Source organism: Gracilinanus agilis, chromosome 2 (genome assembly GCF_016433145.1).
Source record: "Gracilinanus agilis isolate LMUSP501 chromosome 2, AgileGrace, whole genome shotgun sequence".
In the NCBI taxonomy this organism is placed as follows: domain Eukaryota; kingdom Metazoa; phylum Chordata; class Mammalia; order Didelphimorphia; family Didelphidae; genus Gracilinanus; species Gracilinanus agilis.
The window spans coordinates 441306361-441327025 of record NC_058131.1 but is presented as its reverse complement, the minus strand read 5'-3'; positions in this window follow the sequence as shown (position 1 = coordinate 441327025).

Genomic DNA, 20665 nt, shown 5'->3' with positions numbered 1-20665 from the left:
TGGGGTTCCTCCGTTCGTCTGGACTTGTTTTTATGTCCCCTTGAGGAGTTTTGTGTGTTTCGGTCAGGAGAGGTTAAGAGCTGCTTCTTACTCTGCCGCCATCTTAACCCGGAACCCCTCTCAATTACATTTTAATTTAGTTCATGCTGAGAGTGTCACAATGTGCCTCACAGGCCATATATTTGACACCTCTGGTTACAACTGACAAACTCTCAGTGTCTTTACTCACCATTCCTCTGAACTCATAGAATGAACCAATTCTCTTTCATACCAAGAGCAACATTTCTACTTGTTTCCTTTATATGATCCTCTTCTGTCTTTTCTGGTACCCTTCCCATCAGTCATTGCCTTACTCTGTCCATTGTCTCTTCTCCACTACATGTAAGTATGCTTTGGTTTTACCTATCTTTAAAAAAACCTTTTTTCAACTGGCATTGAGAATCAATTCAATTTAACTTAAATATTTACTAAACATCCCATTCCTTTATGCATATTGACATAATGGACTATTTTTATTTATTTTTTTGCTATATTTAAAATAATACATATAATAAATGTATACCAGTGATGGGCAAACTTTTTTAAAGAGGGGACCAAAGGAAAGGAAACGCTCATCTGTCAGTCTGTTTCTAAGGCAACTCTTTCGACATTTCATTGTAGTGAATCCTACTCATTGTATTTATCAGATTAGGAATAATGTGGCGGAGATGGATAGAACATTTCAGGGGGCCACAACTGGCCCGCGGGCTATAGTTTGCCCATCACTGATGTATACATATACACTCATGTGTGTGTTTATAAAAGTCCTTCAGTAAAAGCATGAACTAGCAGCCTTATAAGGGGGTCTAAATCACTAAAGACACTAGGAGTTGTAAATCTTTCCTACTTGAGACTTATACTGTGGGTCAGGAATGGAAGGTGGAATTTTCTCCTATAATGACAGCTTTAAAAACTCTCTCTTTAAGGAGAATTGATAGACGAGTGGGAGAAAAAGAGAAAAACTGAACAACAAAATAGATAAACCATTGGCTTTTTTGATTTTTATCAAATTACCAAAGAAGAAAATCAAATTACCAAAACCAAATAACTAAAAACCAAAAATATTTCACAAAATGAAGAAAAATAAAGAAAATAATTTTTGTTTTGTCCAATTATATGCCAATAAAACTGGCAATCTAAATGAAATTCACAGGACAAAGAGTTTAAATAATGAAATCTCATAAAAATTAATTGAACAAGCCATAAAATTAATTCTATCAAACATTCAAAGAAAAGAATAAATTCTAATATTACATAAATGAAAAAAAAAGAAAAAGAACTCCAGATTCCCTCTAAGATATAAATATGATTACCAAAAGTTTCATACCTTTTGTCTCAGCTATACCACTACTATACATTGTATCCCAGTGAGATCAGATAAAGAAGAAAAGGTCATTTTGTACCTCCTTATGTGCTAAAAAAAAAAACAAGAAAATCTGGAAACTGATATGTATCAATTAACATGCAGTTGATTAAAATGTGCCATGCAAATGTGACAGAATACTATTGTGCTTGGCAGCTGGGTAGCTCAGTGGAGTGAGAGTCAGGCCTAGAGACAGGAGGTCCTAGGTTCAAACCTGGCCTCAGCCACTTCCCAGCTGTGTGTCCCTGGGCAAGTCACTTGACCCCCATTGCCCACCCTTACCAATCTTCCACCTATGAGACAATACACCGAAGTACAAGGGTTTAAAAAAAAAAGAATACTGTTGTGCTATAACAAATAACAATGAATTTTTAAAAACACATGGATAGACTTGTATTAACTGATGTAGAATGTAGTGAGCTGAACAAGAACAACTTGTTTTACTACATCAATATTATAAAAAGGAACAGTCTGAAGACATGTAAGCTGGTGAATGACATGAACAAAATCTGTATAAAAATTTAGATAAAAAAATGCTCTCAAGAGAAACAACGTTGAAAGCCATAGAACTATGATCAATACAACGAACCTTCATGATTCCAGAGGATTAATGATAAAATATGCTATCTACATAGAAAAGGGATGGATTTATATCAAACACAAAAAGGCTAGGAATTAGAGGGGTTTTTTTCTGAACTCAGTGAGTTCAAGAGCTAACATAACATGAAATGGAGAAATATTAGTAATATTACCATTAAAAATAGACAGGATACAAAGATGACCAGTCATTTTCAGCAGGCTGACATAGTCATTGCAATCTAAGCAATTATAATAATAACTGAATGGATTAATAATAGAAAGTAAAAAATAAAAACATCATTATGCAAATATACTTTAAAAATTCAATTGTCTCAATCAAAAAAATTAACAGTCATAATAAATGACTATATTAGGTGTCTGGTTATATAGCTCACCTCCAAAATATTATTCTAATTTACTAGCATTAAAGACTAAGAAAATTTCATTAAGAAGAAACTTAATTTACAATAACTTTCAAAGAGATGAAAATCAAGCTACCTCATATAACAAGGATGATAAGGGGAACTCTCTGATAACAATATATTAGAGTTCCTCTTATGAAGCAGTTACATGTTCTCAAGGGCTCTGTTGATCACTGCACTCGTATAAGTAATCCAGTGGAGAAAATATCAAGTGCCTTTATTGTTTTTTGCCTCAGTTAGAGGGATGCAGAAGGACTGATGAAGTATAGCTGGTCATACATGTCCTTTAGCAAGGGGTGAGAACATCTGTCCTTACATCTGGAGCTAAAAACATGTATGCCTAGCTCCATGAAAGGTACTCCAGTCCAGAAGAAGGAGGTATGATCCTAATTACTTTTGTTACATTAGGAATATGAGTGTGGAAGACTGATTGGAGAAATAGGGTCAGGATAGGGCCTGTTATCTGGATTCCCTACATGACCAATCCAGGCTGAGGCAGTCTTTGTGTTTGGTCCTGGTCACCTGAGCCCTGAAAAGCTCTGGTACCAGCAGGTTGGTTAATCCAAAAACAACTTGACCTCTCCAGGAGGCTATTGGAAGTCATTTAGAGAAATAGAGTCTGTAATAGATATTTTATCTGGATCCCATTACAAAATCATCAGTAAGTAAAACTGTGTGATGACTTTTTCTGCACTGCATGTCAGGATGCAGACAGAATGGGTTATCTAAGGTAAAAATCTGAAACTCCTCTTTTGACTCTTTTTCAGATCCCCACCTTTTCTTAATATTCTTATTGGAAAACTTTGAGTCCTTGGCAGACCAGCAGTTACTGAGTTAACAATTTCTCTCCTTAATAATTAAGAAGCCTGAACTATTTCAGCTAACCCCCTATTTGGTTTTGGGGTCCTGAGTGGTGTTGGTGGCTTAGGATTGTTAAGGCAGGAGAAAGAAAATGAGAACAACCAGACTAGTGGTTAGCCCATGTTGCTCTAACGCTATGGGATTTGGACTTTATTTTATACTGGTTTCAAACAAAGAACACAAAGAAAGAGTAACAGCTGTGAAGGGGTTACAAATCATACACAATCCATTAAAGTCTAAAAAGTAGAGATATGGGTGCAAGGACAAGGGCCAAATTCCAACCACCAATTAGTAGGGGTTTACTTCTGGGAGCAGAAATAAATTTCATGGAGATGTTTACTAATTGCGTTCTGCCTTGATTTACAGATCTGCACCTGGTCAGATAGTCTGGACTAAATTGTCTGGCTCCAGTCCTTATCTAAGTAATATATTTTTTAGGGTTTAGGCTTCTTAATTATCAAGGAGAGAAATTGTCAAGGATAGAAATTGTTAACTCAGTAGCTTCTGGTCTGGTTATGGACTCAAAGCTTTCCAATAAGTCTATAATGTTTTTCCAATAAGAAAAGGTATGGATCATAAGAGGTGTCAAAAGAGGGGTCTCAGATTTTTATCTATTCTCTTATTGGCTTCCCACACTGAACTTCAAAAAATATATTACTTAGATAATCAAGGCCAGAGACAGACAAAGCTAGACAAGACTTTATCTGACCGGGTGCAATCCTGTAAATCAAGAGTACAGGATTCAATTAGTAAAAATCTCTATGAAATATATTTCTGCTCCCAGAATTAATCTCCTACTAATTGGTGGTTGGAATTTGGCCTTTGACTCTGGACCTATCTCTCTACTTTTTGACTTTAATGGGTTTTGTATAATTTGTAACCCCTTCACAGCTGTGATTCTTTCTCTGTGCTCTTTGTGTGAAACCAGTATATATTAAACTCAAGACTCCACGGAGTTGGAGCAGATATGAGCTAAGCATTTAGTCTGACTGTTCTCATTCCATCCGACACCACTAAACCCCACTCAGAACCCCCAGAAATATAGAATTGGTTCTCTATATATGAGTATATTGGGAAATTGAACAAGGAAATTTCTCATCAATTTAATGAGCTTTTCAATCATTTTATTAAGCTTATGAGCTCTTTTTTCTAGGGCCATAAAAGGATCAGGAGCATGTCAGGTTGGTACCTTGTTTATTTAATAAAATAAAAATTTTCTAAATATAAAATAAACTACTTTCCCTCTCACTCTATTAAAAAATGTTAAATATACATATTCCAAAAAATAGATTTTTTTTCAATCTACACCATAGATGCCTTGTTGAGAAAACAGGTATACCTGGACAGTTTTCCACTAACTGCAGCTACCCTGACTGGTTGGTTAGCCCTCAAAAAGATGTATTTTTTGTTGCAAGAGTCACTATTTTTCAAGGAGGGAGCCAATATTTTTTTTCTATTGGCTTTTTTCCTTTTTCATCTGCAGGCCATCTTACAGAAGAGTGGCCCTGTGTCCAAGTGGAGGAGATCATGTAATGGAGTAGAAAGAAGCTTGTGTATGTACTCTGTGAATGTGAAATCTCCTACCCCACTTTATGATTACATTAATAATAATAGTTTTTTTTTACAATTCAGTTATTTTGTGATCATAGATCTTAAACTTAAAAAAAAAAAACCCTTATCTTCTGTCTTAGGATCAATATTGTGTGTTGGTTCCAAGGCAGAAGAGTGGAAAGGACTAGGCAGTGGGGGTGAAGTGACTTGCTTAGGGTCACACAGATCTTAAACATTTCTAAAAATAATCAAGATAGAGGGCAGCTGGGTAGCTCAGTGGATTGAGAGCCAGGCCTAGAGACGGGAGGTCCTAGGTTCAAATCTGGCCTCAGACACTTCCCAGCTGTGTGACCCTGGGAAAGTCACTTGACCCCCATTGCCTACCCTTACCACTCTTCCACCAAGGAACTAATACACAGAAGTTAAGGGTTTAAAAATATAAAAAAAAAAACAAAAACAAAAAAAATAATCAAGATATAATTTTTTCTATTGCAAACATTTTTGGTATCTCAATTATATATGACCTATCTGAAGTATGTTTTTGATAGTTCAGTCCTTTAGGAACTGATTAAGTACTCAATTGTAAATATTAAATATTTCTCAAAAAAGTAATCACATAATTCTGAAAAGATCATTTCTAAGAAAAATCACACAGCAGGCATAAATTTTTCTGATACTTCTCTACCCCCCCCCCATGATGTATTATGTGAAGTTATAGATCAAACACATCCATGTATTATTTGATTTTTTCTTCACTTCTCCTTTATTCTATGTTTTTGCTGATTTTACTTGATTCTTGGGTAACTACGAATATATCTGAAAAATTATTGTATCTTTAGAACAAGTTTTGACTTTAAAGGAGAAGGCTCACAAGACTTGGGGTCTCTTGGTCTTAACTGGAGTCTGACTTTATTTTGAGATTATCTCTCTCAATAAATCCATTTCTTTTTGGCTTAGAGACTATGTCACTTTTTGGTGTCTCAGCTAATAAATTTTTGTCACAACTTTTTTTCCCTTGGAATGACTACTTGGGACATTTAGCACATAGAAATGGTTAATAATTTGGTTAATAAATCATTAACCAAATAAAACACTATAAGGCAAATTAAAATAGACAAGAACCAATACACAAGGAAAGTTTTCTGAAAGACTGCAATATATTTTTTGAAAGCAGAACTAGAAGAACAGAATAGATATTCACTGTGAATATGAGAGGGAATAAACTTGCAGAAAATTCTTATGGAAACTGAAAAGTGTCATGTTAAGTAGCCCACTTTTTGGAGTTCATTCTAAAGTGCTTGGAAATAGAACAAAGAGAGATCGGACCAGTGACCAAAATTGGATTCACTGGCCTAATTATGGATAATTTTTTTCCTTAGTCATATCTTAAACTCCAAAGTTTTTCACACATTACTTAAGAGCAAATTACCCATTGTGCTGCCTCAAGTCAGTAGACTGGACTTTGTCATTCCTGGTTAAATTGAGTCAGGTATCACAACTTCTCAGTGACAGATACTAGCATTGAGGAGCCAGAGACACAACCACAGAGCTGGCCAGCAACAGTTCAAGGGACTAGAAGAGGGCTGTTGCTGCCTGCCTTTCCTTCATCCTATGCTATCTTTGGGAAGGTCCCTTTTTGTTGCTTGATTCATCTCTAAAAGAGAGTTTAATGGAGAAGAATATAACTGTTTTGTTCCCAACTGTCTTTTATTCCACTTGTGTCAGCCATTTAAGCATGGGCCAGTTCAATTCAATTGATTATCTAGCAGTGAGGTTGGCAACTGAGGGAGGAGAGAAGTATCACTGGACTTTATACTACTACTACTACTACTACTACTACTACTACTACTACTACTACTACTACTAATAATAATAATAATAATAATAATAATAATATCATTTATATAGTGCAAAACACCTTACATACATCTTTTGTTCCTTATAACATACTGTGAAGTATGTGTTATTTTTAACCCACTTTAAAGATAAAAAAATGAGATTGTAAACTCTAAGTAGCTTGCTCACAGTCACATATAACTAGTAAGTCTCTGAGGCAGGTTTTGAACTCAGGCCTTTTTAATTTGAAGTCAAGATTTACAACCCAAATTAATAATGCTAGAGCAAAAATTCTACATTTAAGGGTCTAAGTATTAAGAGACATGGTAGTTTGAATGAGAAAGAGAAAAATGTTCAAAATTATATCCTCCTAACATACATAAATTTAAGTTTTCTTTTTAGCTTAAAAACTTTCACTGTCCTTTAAAGGAGAGACCATGCTTGTAAAAGGAAGTGGTCATTAAGTAATGTCCAATGAGAGAGAAAATGTATTTGCAAAAATATCCCTGTTTTTTCCTCCTTACTCAATGGATGACTGCATTGAACAAACTCACCAGTGACAACTGGTGGCATATGTATATATGATATGTATGTGTATGTGCGTGTGTATACATGTACATATACAGCTAGACATAGGTCCATTTATGCATGAGTACTTAGACATTTAAAAATTAAATATTTAATAAGGTTAATTGTATTAGTATTTGTTATTCATTTTATAATCAATAATGTTTAAGACTAGGAAGGGTTTTAGGAAAGAGAGGTTATCTTGTTGATCTTCTGTGAATAAATAACATAAAAAGAACAAAGAGAGAGAATGAATCTGAGAACTTGTAAGAAGTTTGGCTTTTTAATTGCAATTTCATTTAATATAAATGTAACAAAATCATCCACATTTGTTCCTTATTTCCTTTCCTTAATCTTTAGTGGTTCGATATATAATCCACTACCAACTGGGGAGGTGAAATTATAGAGGGATTAAAAAGGCATTTTTTAAAGTATAGATTTTGCTGTCAACCATAACTACCTTAAGGAAATAGAATATATAAAAATAAGTTGACATATGGATGTGAGATGACAAATTCATATTCTCAAGGATTGGTTAAAAGGATCCAAAACAATTCCAAAGCACCATGAGGAAAAACGGCATCTTTCTGTAGAGTAAGAATGGATACAGTTTCAGTTTAATGATCAAACAGAATGCAGAAACCTTGTGAGACTGGCTATTATCCTCCCTTTCCTGTGGCTGTCCTTCTGATCCATCTTATCTACAACTTGTTCCTGGGTATCCTGTTGCTGCTGGCTGAGAGATATTCCAACAGAGCTGCTTGAGACATCTAAAAAGCATCTGTCAGTGAGAACATTTCCCTGAGTCCTATTCCTACTTATTTTCCAACCTTACCACCTCTATCACCATCTAAGGGGGAATTTTGGTTAGTGAAGTGTATTTATTGTAGGAACTAGGACTTTTAGATAGAGAGGTAAATGACAGCTTAGATACCATCTCTCTGAAGATAACAACTAGATTTTGTGGGGAGGTTTATTTATATTCTTTAGATAGATTATCCAACTTCCCTCCCCTTCCTTCCCTTCCCTTAAATAAATCCTGTTTAATAGCTTTTAGTATCCTGTTGGCCTTCCCAAACCCTGTGATCCTTCTGATCCTGGTCCTAAACAATCATTCCTTGACCTACTAAAATCCCATTACCACCTGGTAGCTTCTAGATACTTAATCCAAAACAATATGGTACTGGCTAAGAGACAGAAGGGTGGATCAATGGAATAGACTAGGGGTAAATTACCTCAGCAAGGTAGTATTTGATAAAACCAAAGGGACAAGAATTCACTATTTGATAAAAACTGCTGGGAAAATTGAAAAACACTATGGGGAAAATCAGGTTTAATTCAATATCTCACACCATATACCAAGATAAATTCAAAATAGGTAAATGACAATATAAAGAGTGAAATCATAAATAAATTATGTGAACATAGTATACCTGTCAGATCTGTGGGAAAGGAAGGAATTTAAGAACAAGCAAGAGATAGAGAACATTATAAAATGTAAAATGAATGACTTTATATCAAATTAAAAAGGATTTATACAAATGTAGAGAGCCAATTGGAGAAATAGGGTCAGGATAGGGCCTGTTATCTGGATTCCCTACATGACCAATCCAGGCTGAGGCAGTCTTTGTGTTTGGTCCTGGTCACCTGAGCCCTGAAAAGCTCTGGTACCAGCAGGTTGGTTAATCCAAAAACAACTTGACCCCTCCAGGAGGCTATTGGGAGTCATTTAGAGAAATAGAGTCTGTAATAGATATTTTTATCTGGATCCCATTACAAAATCATTGGCAAGTAAAACTGTGTGTATGATTTCTTTTCTGCACTGCATGTCAGGATGCAGACAGAATGGGCCATCTAAGGTAAAAATCTGAGACTCCTCTTTTGACTCATTTTCAGATCCCCACCTTTTCTTATTGGAAAGCTTGGCAGACCAGCAGCTACTGAGTTAACAATTTCTCTCCTTGATAATTAAGAAGCATGAACTCTAAAAAATATAGTCAAGGCTGGACACAGACATAGAGATAAGACTTTATCTGACCAGGTGCAGTCCTGTAAATCAAGGCAGGACTCAATTAGTAAAAATCTCTATGAAATATGTTTCTGTTTCCAGAATTAACCCCCTACTAATTGGTGGTTGGAATTTGGCCTTTGACCCTGGACCTATCTCTCTACTTTTTAGACTTTAATGGGTTTGTGTATGATTTGTAAACCCTTCACAGCTGTGATTCTTTCTCTGTATTCTTTGTTTGAAATCAGTATATAAATAAACTCTAAACTCCATAGCAGTTGGAGCAGCTATGGGCTAACCACTAGTCTGGCTGTTCTCAGTTTCTGTTTCTGGTCTTTTCAATCCAAAGGCACTAAACGCCACTCAGGACCCCCCAAAATATAGAGCTGGCTCTCTATATACAAACAAAACCAATACAATAAACGGGAGGGGGGGGTTATAACAAAACTCTCTGGAAAAGGTTTAATTTCTCAAATATATAAGGAGCTAAATCAAATTTACAAAAAAATCAAGCCATTCCCCAATACATAAATGGTCAAGGGATATGAATAGATAGTTTTCACATGAAGAAATCAAAATGATTAATGATCACATGAAAAAATGTTCTAAATCCCTCCTGATTAGAGAAATGTGAATCAAAAAAACAATGAGGTACCATCTCACACCTATCAGATTGGCCAATGCACAGCAAAGGAAAGTGATTAATGTTGGAGGGGTTGTGGCAAAACTGAGACACTAATACACTGCTGGTGAAGTTGTGAATTAATCCAACCATTCTGGAGAGCAATTTGGAATTATGCACAAAGGACTTTAAAAGAATGCCTGTCTTTTGATCTGGGTTTGTACCCCTACGAGATGTGCAAAAATGTTTGTAGCTGCACTCTTTATGGTGGCAAAAAAATTGGAAAACGAAGGGGTGTCCATCGTTTGGGGAATGACTGAACAAACTGTGATATCTGATAGTGATGGAATGCTACTGTGCTGAAAGGAATGATGAACTAGAGGATTTCTATGTGCGCTGCAAAGACCTCCAGGAATAGATTTAGAGTGAAAGGAGCAGAACCAGGAGAACACTGCGGCACACCAAAACTGAAACACTGTGTTACAACCAAATGTAACAAACTTTTCTACTGGTAGTAATGCAATGATCCAGGACGATCCAGAGAAACTTATGAAAAGAATGCTATCCGCATCCAGAGAATGAGAGTAGAAATGCAAAAAAACAAAACAAAACAAAACAAAAACAAAAACAAAAACAAAAAAAAAACCCCACATGATTGATCACATGGTTCAATGGGGATATGATTGGGGTTTTGGAGTTAAAAAAACTCTATTGCAAATATGAATATTATGAAAATAGGTTTTAAACAATGATACATGTATAATACAGTGGAATTGCTTGTCATCTCCAGGAGGGGAAGGGAAGAGGGGAGGGAAAGAACATGACTCATGTAACCATGGGAAAAATAAATTAATAAATTTTTTTTTAAAAAAGGAGAGTTGTTTTCTGTTAAATGGCCACAGAATGCTCTGCTTTTAAAATTATTTTTTTTCTTTTTCCCACATATCACCTTCTAAACTGATATTTTAAATCATCAGTAACTAGAAAACTAACTCAGTTGAACATTAAAATCTTATGCAAAACTAGCATAAATTTAGTGGATAGTGTATAAGTATAAGGAAGTATAAGGTTTCAGCACCTTCTGGCAGGGAGTTTTAGAATTAGATTGGGTGGGAAGTGGGAGAGAAGGACCGGATTTTTTCCCTGACCCCTGCTGGGTTTTAGCTCGGCAAGTGGGAGGAAGATTTAGGTCTGGAACCCCTGCTGAGGTAGAGGATCCCAGCAGGGGTTTAGTAGGGGAAGGGACCCCCGCTGGGCTGGGTTTTGGATGGGAAAATTTTTTTTTTACTTACCTGAGGCAGTAAGGCAGGCAGGTAGCCAGGTAAGAAGTTCAGGTCCCATCTGGGTCACCAGATATGTGAGGTGGGTGGTAGGAGGAAGAATGGATGGGAGAAAGGAAGGGAATAGGAAGGGAAAGGGAATAAGAAAAGGAAGGTAGCCTAGCTGGGGTAGCCCTAAACCCAGAGTGGGAAATTGACTGGAGCCCTTCAGAGTGTAGGCTAGAATCTTTAGGTAGAAAAAAGTCAGGCTAGTCTCTGGTGGTATTTAACTGGGTTTTATTTAGATTAGAAAAAGTTATGTAAGGGAAAGGCTAGGATGATGGGTTCTCTAGAAAAAAATGCTCTGAGGGAAAAAAGGTGCCAAAAGCACTGGCACTCTCTTTACTTTCTTATTAGACACCTCCCACAGAAAAAGTGTGAGGTGTCTGAGAAAGTTGTGGTAGGGAGTCCTGGGAGTTGTAGTCTTTCAGGACTTAGAACATTTTAAACTGCACACACCTGAGAATATAAATCATTACTTAGATAAATTAACACTTTTAGAATTAAAATATGGCTAAAATTATAAATTCCACATTTATTGCTTCCATGATGCCAAATAGCCAGCTTTGTGTGATGCTTTAAGGTTTGCAATGGGCTTTACAAGTATTTACTCATTTTATCTTCACAACTCTTGGAGGAGGCACTATTATTATTCTTATTGGATTAAAGAGGAAACTGAAGCACACAAAGGTTAAGAGACTTGCCCAGGGTCACTCAAACCTGGTTTTGAAATCTGATCTCCCTGATTTCACATTGTTCTCTGTGCTACCCAGTTGTCTCTCCTCATTTATTCCCTACTAGGGATTTGTCCAAAGCAAATTTAAAAAAATAATGGATGATAGCTTTCCTGAAACAAAACCAAAAATTTTAGAGATTTTTTTCATTGGGCTTTTAGTAAATTCAGATGTAAATTAAAGGTATTTTCCTATAAGTACTACCTTATAATTCTTTCCTTATATTGTTATGGTTCAAAATGGGTGGCCTCCAGAGGAACACACGAGACAATGCAATCAAAGCAGGAGAAAGCTTTATGGCCAGTACGCACTGGGGAAACTCAGCAAAGAGAGTCCCGAGGGGGCATTCAGAATAAGGAATATATATATGTTTCTGGGATATAGGTGCCTTTGTCTTAGGGTGAGCTAATAGCTAGACAGAGGGAGTAGGGGATGCTTTCAGGTGCCACAGGACATGATTCTTAATCTTCAAGGCTGTTCTGTCTAGGAATCTTCAAGGCTGTTTCATCTAGGGGTCCTGGGGCTTTCAGCCAGGAGTTGTCCCTGGGACTGTGAGTCAGAGATAACTGCCCTGCTTGAGCCGGGCATGACGTTATCCAAAAACCCCTTGCTTAATTGCCAAGTTTAGCTTTTTGGCTATAATATTCTTATAAGCTATAAGCTATAATATTTCTATAAGCTTTTTTGGCTATAACAATATAATCAAGTTGTAGAAAGAATATATTTGCATTTATATCTTTATTAGTTTTTAAAATAGCATTGTTGTGTCTCTCTTTATCATTTAAATTCTCCTCAGGAAATGAGTTTGAAAACATAAACAGTTTGTCCAGAAGTGTTTGTACTGGTTGAAATCTAGGCAGCAAGAATTATTACCTTCTCTGAAAGCATTTGATTGCTTTTTTGTTGGTTTAGAATACCTCCCCCTCTGAATCTTCTCTGTCAAGAAGGAACTTTAGCCACATTAGCCTAGGAAGTACAATTGCCCCTCATTTCACTCACAGATTTAGTGAGAGACAAAGAAGGCATTTGGAATATAAAGTGAAAGAAACTGAATATATAGCTATGTGGGAGAAAATAAACCAACTTTCTAGACTAAACTGAAAGTGGTTACTTGCTTCACTTACAGAATATAAGATAAGCAGTTAAGCCAAAAGAAAGCATAAAACCTGATTAAATATAACAAAGAAATATAAAGGTTAAAAGTATGTTGACATCCATTTAGAGGACATGTTCGAGTAAATAATAAATTTTAACAAGGTAACTAATATTCTGCCAGGAGGCATTTGCTTTTATTGTCTATTGAATTGTTGATTCCTAACCACTGGTGGCAATTATATATACCATTTAAATAATGAGTCATTCAGTCTGTGAGATTTTGTGAGACTTAGGAAACTTCTGTTTTTTCACTAGATTCATTTGAAAATAATTTTGAGCAATATGATTGTTTTTATAACAAAATAATTTCCCTTTAGAGATGTGGCTTTAAAAAGTTTGCTGCAGTTTTAAAGATAACTTATTCGATTCCTGGGATGATTTCTTCTTTTTTGTGTGTGCAGGCAGGCTCTGGAACATGATTTAAATATAGAAATATATTTTCATTTTTATGTTTTAAGGAAATTGGAAATTTATACATATGAGGCAACATTTAATATAATACACCATTCTTTTGCCATGCAGTTAATTTGTAAAATAAAGGATGATTGTATATTAAGCATATTTAGTAGCAGAGTTAATTATTCTGGGAAAGGAAATTGACTAGGGAGGTCCTCAAGTTTGTTTCCACAGGTACCTGAAAAGGAAATGAAACTTATTGCTTCTTTATAAAGGAAGAAACCTTGAGAACTGAAAAGGAGCCTAAAATCGCTCATTCCTTCTCTAATTTCTCCCTCTCGGGTTAATCTTTCTTTTTGGTCTATGTTGATGCTTAGGTTATTCCCAATCTAAATGAGTCTTCCATAAACCTGCTGTATTGCATGATCATACAGCAGAGCATAAATGACCACATCTTATGCTTAGACTTTGCCAATTTGGAGACAGGAGTAAATGGGCAGCTCTTACTGAGTCCCTCAGTAAACAATGTTGTGCTACTTTTGGGCTCCAAAAACATTAATAAACATCACTGATATGCCCTTGATTTATTTTATTTCAGCATCATCTCAAGAATTCACAGCCAAACACTGAATCCCAAAATATTGTTACTTCCCAGTCCTTACTCTTGAGCATCTCCAATATTCCATTTCTTTGTTCTGAATCATCCACTAGACAACTCGCAAAGGTATTATGCAAAAAGTAGCATACATGCTGACTTTACTTTTACCCTTTGGGCTTTGGGGCATCTTGTTCTGATGGTAAAAGTTTTGATTTTAGTATTTCAACCCTGGGACTTTTGGCAGCACAGTCTCTTGAGAAAGTCTTGCTTTCAAAGTATGTCTCTGGGGGGCAGCTAGGTAGCTCAGTGGTTTGAGAACCAGGCCTAGAGATGGGAGGTCCCAGGTTCAAATCTGACCTCAGACACTTCCCAGCTGTGTGACCCTGGTGTAAGAGGGAAATTTTAGGTATTTTATAGATATGTATTTAAAGTGTGACCATCAGGAATCAACAATTTAGGTTGATTCCGTAATTAAATCAGACCCAAGTCAGCATCGGGTTAGGCAGTTTATTTACTATTAGGAAGGTAAAGATATAGGAATAAAGAGAAAGGGAGAGGCTAGTCCAGGCCTACGGAGGCCTGGATGAGAGAGAAGGTTAAAAGGCTAAATAAATTAGGCTGCAAGCCACAAGGCCTAGCAACCAGATAGGCTAGTGCCTTCTTAAGGCAGAGTTTGGAAGCGGCCTAGGTAGGCCAAGGAAGTCAGCCTAACTTACCCACGTGACAATACAGAGTAGAAGCTGTCTGTGGTCTCAGGAGCTCCTTCAGCACCAAGTTCAAGGCGGGAACTGCCTCCACAGGAAGTAACCAACATACTTAAAGAGATAGTGTCCTTCGTCACTTCCCGTGGGTCCACCTCTAATTCAAGTGGACAAATGGCAGTCTCTACATTGATTTGGACTGCCCAAAGGACAGTCCCTTGTTCTTGATTTGTTACTTATTGTCACGTGTGGGTAACTCGTCCCCCCTTCCCATTAAGGGAGGTTAGGATTACATCATTTCTATGCCTAGGTTGAGTAGGGTTTTGACTATGAATCGGCAGATATTAATTCCATTTACACACTGGGCAAGTCACTTTACCCCCATTGCCTACCCTTACTGTGTATTGGCTCCAAGACAGAAGGTAAGGGTTTAAAAAAAAATTGTCTGTGTCATTGAGCATTAAGAGTGAAAGGTAAGGGGGTAGCTGGGTAGCTCAGTGGATTGAGAATCAGGCCTAGAGACAGGAGGTCCTAGGTTCAAATCTGACCTCAGACATTTCCCGTTATTCTCAATTTACAGATGAAGAAATTGAGGCAGAGGTTCCGTGGTGTTCCCAGAGTCCCATAGCTGAGATCAGATTTGAATTTGGTCCAGTTTCCTACACTCTGTGGCCTGTGGTGCCCCCCAGCTGCTGGATAGAGAGGGAGGGGGCCAGGCTGGGCTTCTGGGAGAGCCATTCACCCCCGGCTAACCCTGGAAATATGGTTCTTGTCGCCGTAGTACTCTCAGGTGGGCCACTTGGCCTCCCTTGTGCCTGCCCATCTTCTCCGACTCTATCACCTGTTCCTGTTCACTCTTCCTGGAACACCTATCTTTAGTTATGGGGATGAAATCGGCTTGCAGGCGGCCCTTCCTGGACAGGTGAGGACCAACCTCGGCCCAGGGGCTCCCAGGAGGGAGGAGAAAGGTCTGCCCTCAGCCCAGGGGCTTTGGGAGGGGGCCGCAGCTCACTGCTCCTCTGGCCTGGCCTTTGTCCACTACCCTCCACTGACCCCCATTGCTCACCCTTATCATTCTTCCACCTAGGAGCCAATACACAGAAGTTAAGGGTTTAAAAAAAAAAGAGTGAAAGGTAAGTGAATTTTACTTATTGTATGAATCTAAGCAGGACACTTAACTTCTCTAGATTTTAATGTCTTCATCTGCAAAATAAGAGGAATAGATTTGATGAACTTTAAAGTCCCTTCCATCTCCTGATCTGTGATCTTAAAATATTTGTATGTGTGTATATATGTTATATATCAGTATATATTTGTTGCTATTCAGATATTCAGTTGTATCTGACTCTTCATGACTTCTATCCCCCACTATCTCTCAAAGTCTAATCAATTTAATTTTCATTGTTTCCATGACACTATCTATCCATCTAATCCTCTACTATCCCCTTTTCCTTTTGCCTTTAATCTTTACCAACATCAAGGTACTTTCTAGTGAATGCTGTATTTGTATATGTATTTGTAAATATATATGTATGCATGTAAACATGTTTACATACATTTTTCCAAGTAATTTCATAGGTGCTAAAAACCTTGATTTGGTTTTGGAGAAAATAAATACAGTTTATTGAAAAATTATCCTTCCTATATTCATCAAATAATACTTGTGAAAGCTTTTGTGGGTCTGTGTATACTTGTATATGTCTAAATATGTATGTATATACATACTATGTATTTCCTTAATGCAAGACATATTGATACAAGAATCTAAAAAAGGGGGGGAAATTAAAATTACTCATTCTTTTTATTATTGTCCAGCATAGCAACTGAGTTCTGCTCCAGAAATGAAATTCTTCTAGCTATTGATGAACTTCATTTAAATGGAATGTTTCAGGAATAGGATATCTATTTAGTTAACTAATTCTTCTTGTTATTTGAGCCTAAATTAAACAACTTTTTTGTTTTGAAACTTTGTTCTTAAATCTTTCTAGAATAAATTAGTAATTATTTAACTGCCATGAAAAATACAATATATTGAAGGTGGAGCATATCAATATCATCATTATAATGTTAATTTTTATTACACATGTACATATTCAGAGAGTGGTATAGGATTCTGTACTGATCATAATTACACTATGACTATCCCATGACCTGATGGATGAGATTTTTTGAAAACTAATGGAAAATGGGAGAGATGTTTATAAATATGAAAAATGATAAAGGCTGGTATAAATATATAAATTAGTATTTTAATTAAAGCCATGCTGATAGATAAAATCATTAGACCACGCGCTTGTAAGCATTCAAAATTGCCGCCACCTCCATTACTCTCTCCACCACCTAGCCAAGCCCCTACCGGCAAAAGAGAGCACTTCCTCCTAACCCAGGAGATTTAAACCCTTCCCTGCGTCAAGACGTAAGCCTTCCCAAGCCCAAAAACCGGAAACGGAAACCCATTGGACCACGGGAAATGTAGTTTGATACGTTTCCCAAATTTCACTTTTACATGTTACAGAATTGAATAAAGGCCAATGTTGCTATGATATTCAAAAAAGGGAAGAGTCTAATAATACAAACTATAAGCAAATGAGCTTGGCTTAGGCTCTTGAAAATATTTCTGGAACCATTTTGTTAAAAATTGATTAGTAAATTGCCAGGAGCCATCAAAACCTTCCTGAATGACAAAGTCACAGGTTGGGGGATCCTGGAACTGCATAGCTGATTCCAGGGAGAATGGCAACCCCCCCCTCCCACTCAGATTCCCCTCAGTGACTCTTCTCTTACTAACACTTTTTATTATTGAAATTATTGTGTTCAGAACCCCTACTCAGCCCCAGGAAAAATCGGAAGAACAGTAAAGGCTGTTACTAGAGCTTTTACAGATCCCCCTACAGACTCCTAGGAAATTCACACCTTTACATGTAGTAATACAGAAATTCCCCTTGAAGTCACTTCATAACAAAACAGCAAATAGTGAGTTAATGTTAAAGATTTAAAAACCCTAACTTAGATCTCTCATTCCCATACACAGATGCCTACAAAAATAGGCCAGAACAGTCTCCAAGTTCCCCCCATTCCTAATCCTGATTTGGTATAGTACATTAACATAAAAGAACAATGAATGGAGAAATTGTCTCCCATGAAAAGGCCTGTACTTTCCCACCACTATAGCCCAAGAGATATGTCAAACACATCTTGAAAAATATTGAAAGTTATTGAAGAATGAAAAGTATGACTTAATATATTGTCTCTAAGAAAAGATGTATGATGAGAATGGATTTCCATGCCAACATTATCTGTGAGCTCAAAGCATATAAAAATAAACCTTACTCAAGGCAGAGAAGAGCAGTATTCATGATACCTGCCTGACTGAAATACTGACTGTCTCTCATTTGTCTTAATCACTGTAGAAATGATAAGTAAAGGTAATGGAGACACCAGGAATATTATAATAAAACTAAGTGATTGTGGGTACACACACTGGGGTTTAGGAGAGACTGGACCAGGATGGAGAGACCAGAGTTTACTGGATTCACACAAGAATGGCAGTTGGTCTTAATTGTCACACAGCTTCCCCTAGGCCAGAGTCTAGAAACAAGCAGGCAAGGTAAAAGGGATTAACTGGTTTTAATTATGTACAACTAAAAGGTGGAATAGGGATGTCTACTCTAAAACCTTAAAACCTAATGACAAAACCCACAGGGAAAGGGGAGGATTTTCCTATTCTAATCTAAAGATCTATGCAGGCAGGGCAGTAATGGAGTCTCTGGGTGACTGCCTCAGACCTGGACCTGCCGGGCTTGAGCAACACAACTAAGGGCTGATGTGGCTTTGGGGTTCTCACTGTAATCCACCAATGATCTCTGGATGCCAAGAGCCAAGGTGGTCTCAGGTACCAAGTTGAGAGGGTGTGCTTGAGACACTGTCCACCAGATCCCAAACTTCTCCTCTTCCCTTGGTACTGCACTGAAGATCTTGTCCTTTTTGCAAGATGCCACTACCATACAGGATCCCAGGGAAAACCAGGATGCAGGGTGTCCTTTACTCTGAGATCTCCCAGGGCTAACCACAGTTTGTGCTAACCCCTAATGGAGTCCCTCTCAGAGCACAAGTCACTTCTTCCTGCTCCTTCATTCCATCTTGAAATTCCCAGCTCCAGCTCCTTCCTGTTAGGTACACCTTAATTCTTAATTAATTACTCCCTAATCTAATCTTCCTCACAACAGCGCCCACCATCATCCCACCTCCTTGAGACCCTGTACCTGTGGGAGTTATACTCCCACAGTAAACATCTAGAAGAAACAGTGATTACAAAGACTTGGAATAGCTTTATCAAAAACAGATCTTGAAGACTTTTAGTTAAAGTTGCAATGTGAAAGATACTAGAGAAGTTTAGCTTTCCCTAAAATCCTTCAATAAAGTGTTTCTTTAAAAAAGGACCAGAAAAATTGGGCATAAAAAAACTATAGAAAAGGAATAATCAGTTTCTCCATTGAGTCTTTGGCTATTCAAGAAGAATTAATGTAACTTGTGGGCATTCTCAATGGATATAATTCAAGAGAAGAGGAAGACAGCACCACTATCCAGGACCTACTGTCATCAGGATCTTGACTCTGGCTTGTTGGAGCATCAGGGAAGAAAGCCAACCCCTATATGTCTGTGCATGGGGAAACAAGTTTGGATAGTTTGTGCATACTTTCAACATTCACAAACCTCAGCAACCTATACTAGAGCCCCAGCAGAAGATAAAGCCATGGAAGCATCCCAGACAGTCTGTGCACATAACAAGACATAGGGCCATCGAAAGATAAAAAGACCAACAGTTACTGGAGGAGAGGATGGAAAGGAAAGGAAATCCACAAAGAGGACTGAAGGCAGAGATTGGAAGTGTACTATCTGAGCAGTCCATGCTAATGAAACAGAAGAAAATTCAGAATAGCACCAGGGCCAGCCTCAGCAATAAGGGGCCATGCAAGAAATCTTGGCTCAATTTAGTCTGCCATATCTCTTTGGGACATATTGTTGGGCCTGGAAGCTGGCTGGGTATAAGAGCTGATAAAAACAGCAAACACCTAATGAATGGAAGGAAGACCCCCAAATAGCAACCTACTGAATGGCAGGAAATCCCCCAACCAGTAACATCTGCTAAATGACAGGAAGACCCACGACCAGTAACATCTGTTGAATGGATGATAGGAATCGTGTGTTAACATCCAGACCCCAAGTTCCTACTCAAACTATATATGCTGGCTAGGGCCCTCATTCAAATGTTCCATTGTGGGACCCAAGCTCGAGCTTGCAATAAAACAGTACCTCTTGTTCTTACATTATCTGGTGTGCCTCCTGAACAATATCAGGGACATCATATGTGAAATAGTCAAATTCCATAGGGAACTGTTTGAGTAGAAGAAGACAGAGAAGACATGAGGGCAAAATATATGTAGGCTAATAGAAGATGAATTCAGGAACTGAAGAGTCCAATAGAGGGTGAGACCTAGTTCTAACCAGAAGAACCAGAATTGTAGTGGCATCCATACTTCAGAGGACCAAGCAGGGCCTGATCAACCAATCTGAGTATGATAGGAATCAGAATCTGGCCCTTCCACAAAGTCATAGATCAGTACTAGGGCTAGAGATACTAATAAACAGAATATGTTGAACATTATAAAAAAATATGTGTCAGGAGAAAATCAAGATGTAAGCACAGAAGATATTAATTACACAAAAAGTGAAAGCAAAGCCTCAGAGAGGAATGTTTAAATGACAAGGACTCCAAGAGGGATCATAAGAAGTTAAGCACAGGATAAAAATGAAAAACAATAAGGAGAAAAATTGGAGAAAAGATAAATATCTTAGAACATAATGTGGAAAAAATTTTCTGAAAATAGAATGGGGCGAATGGAATGCAGTAACT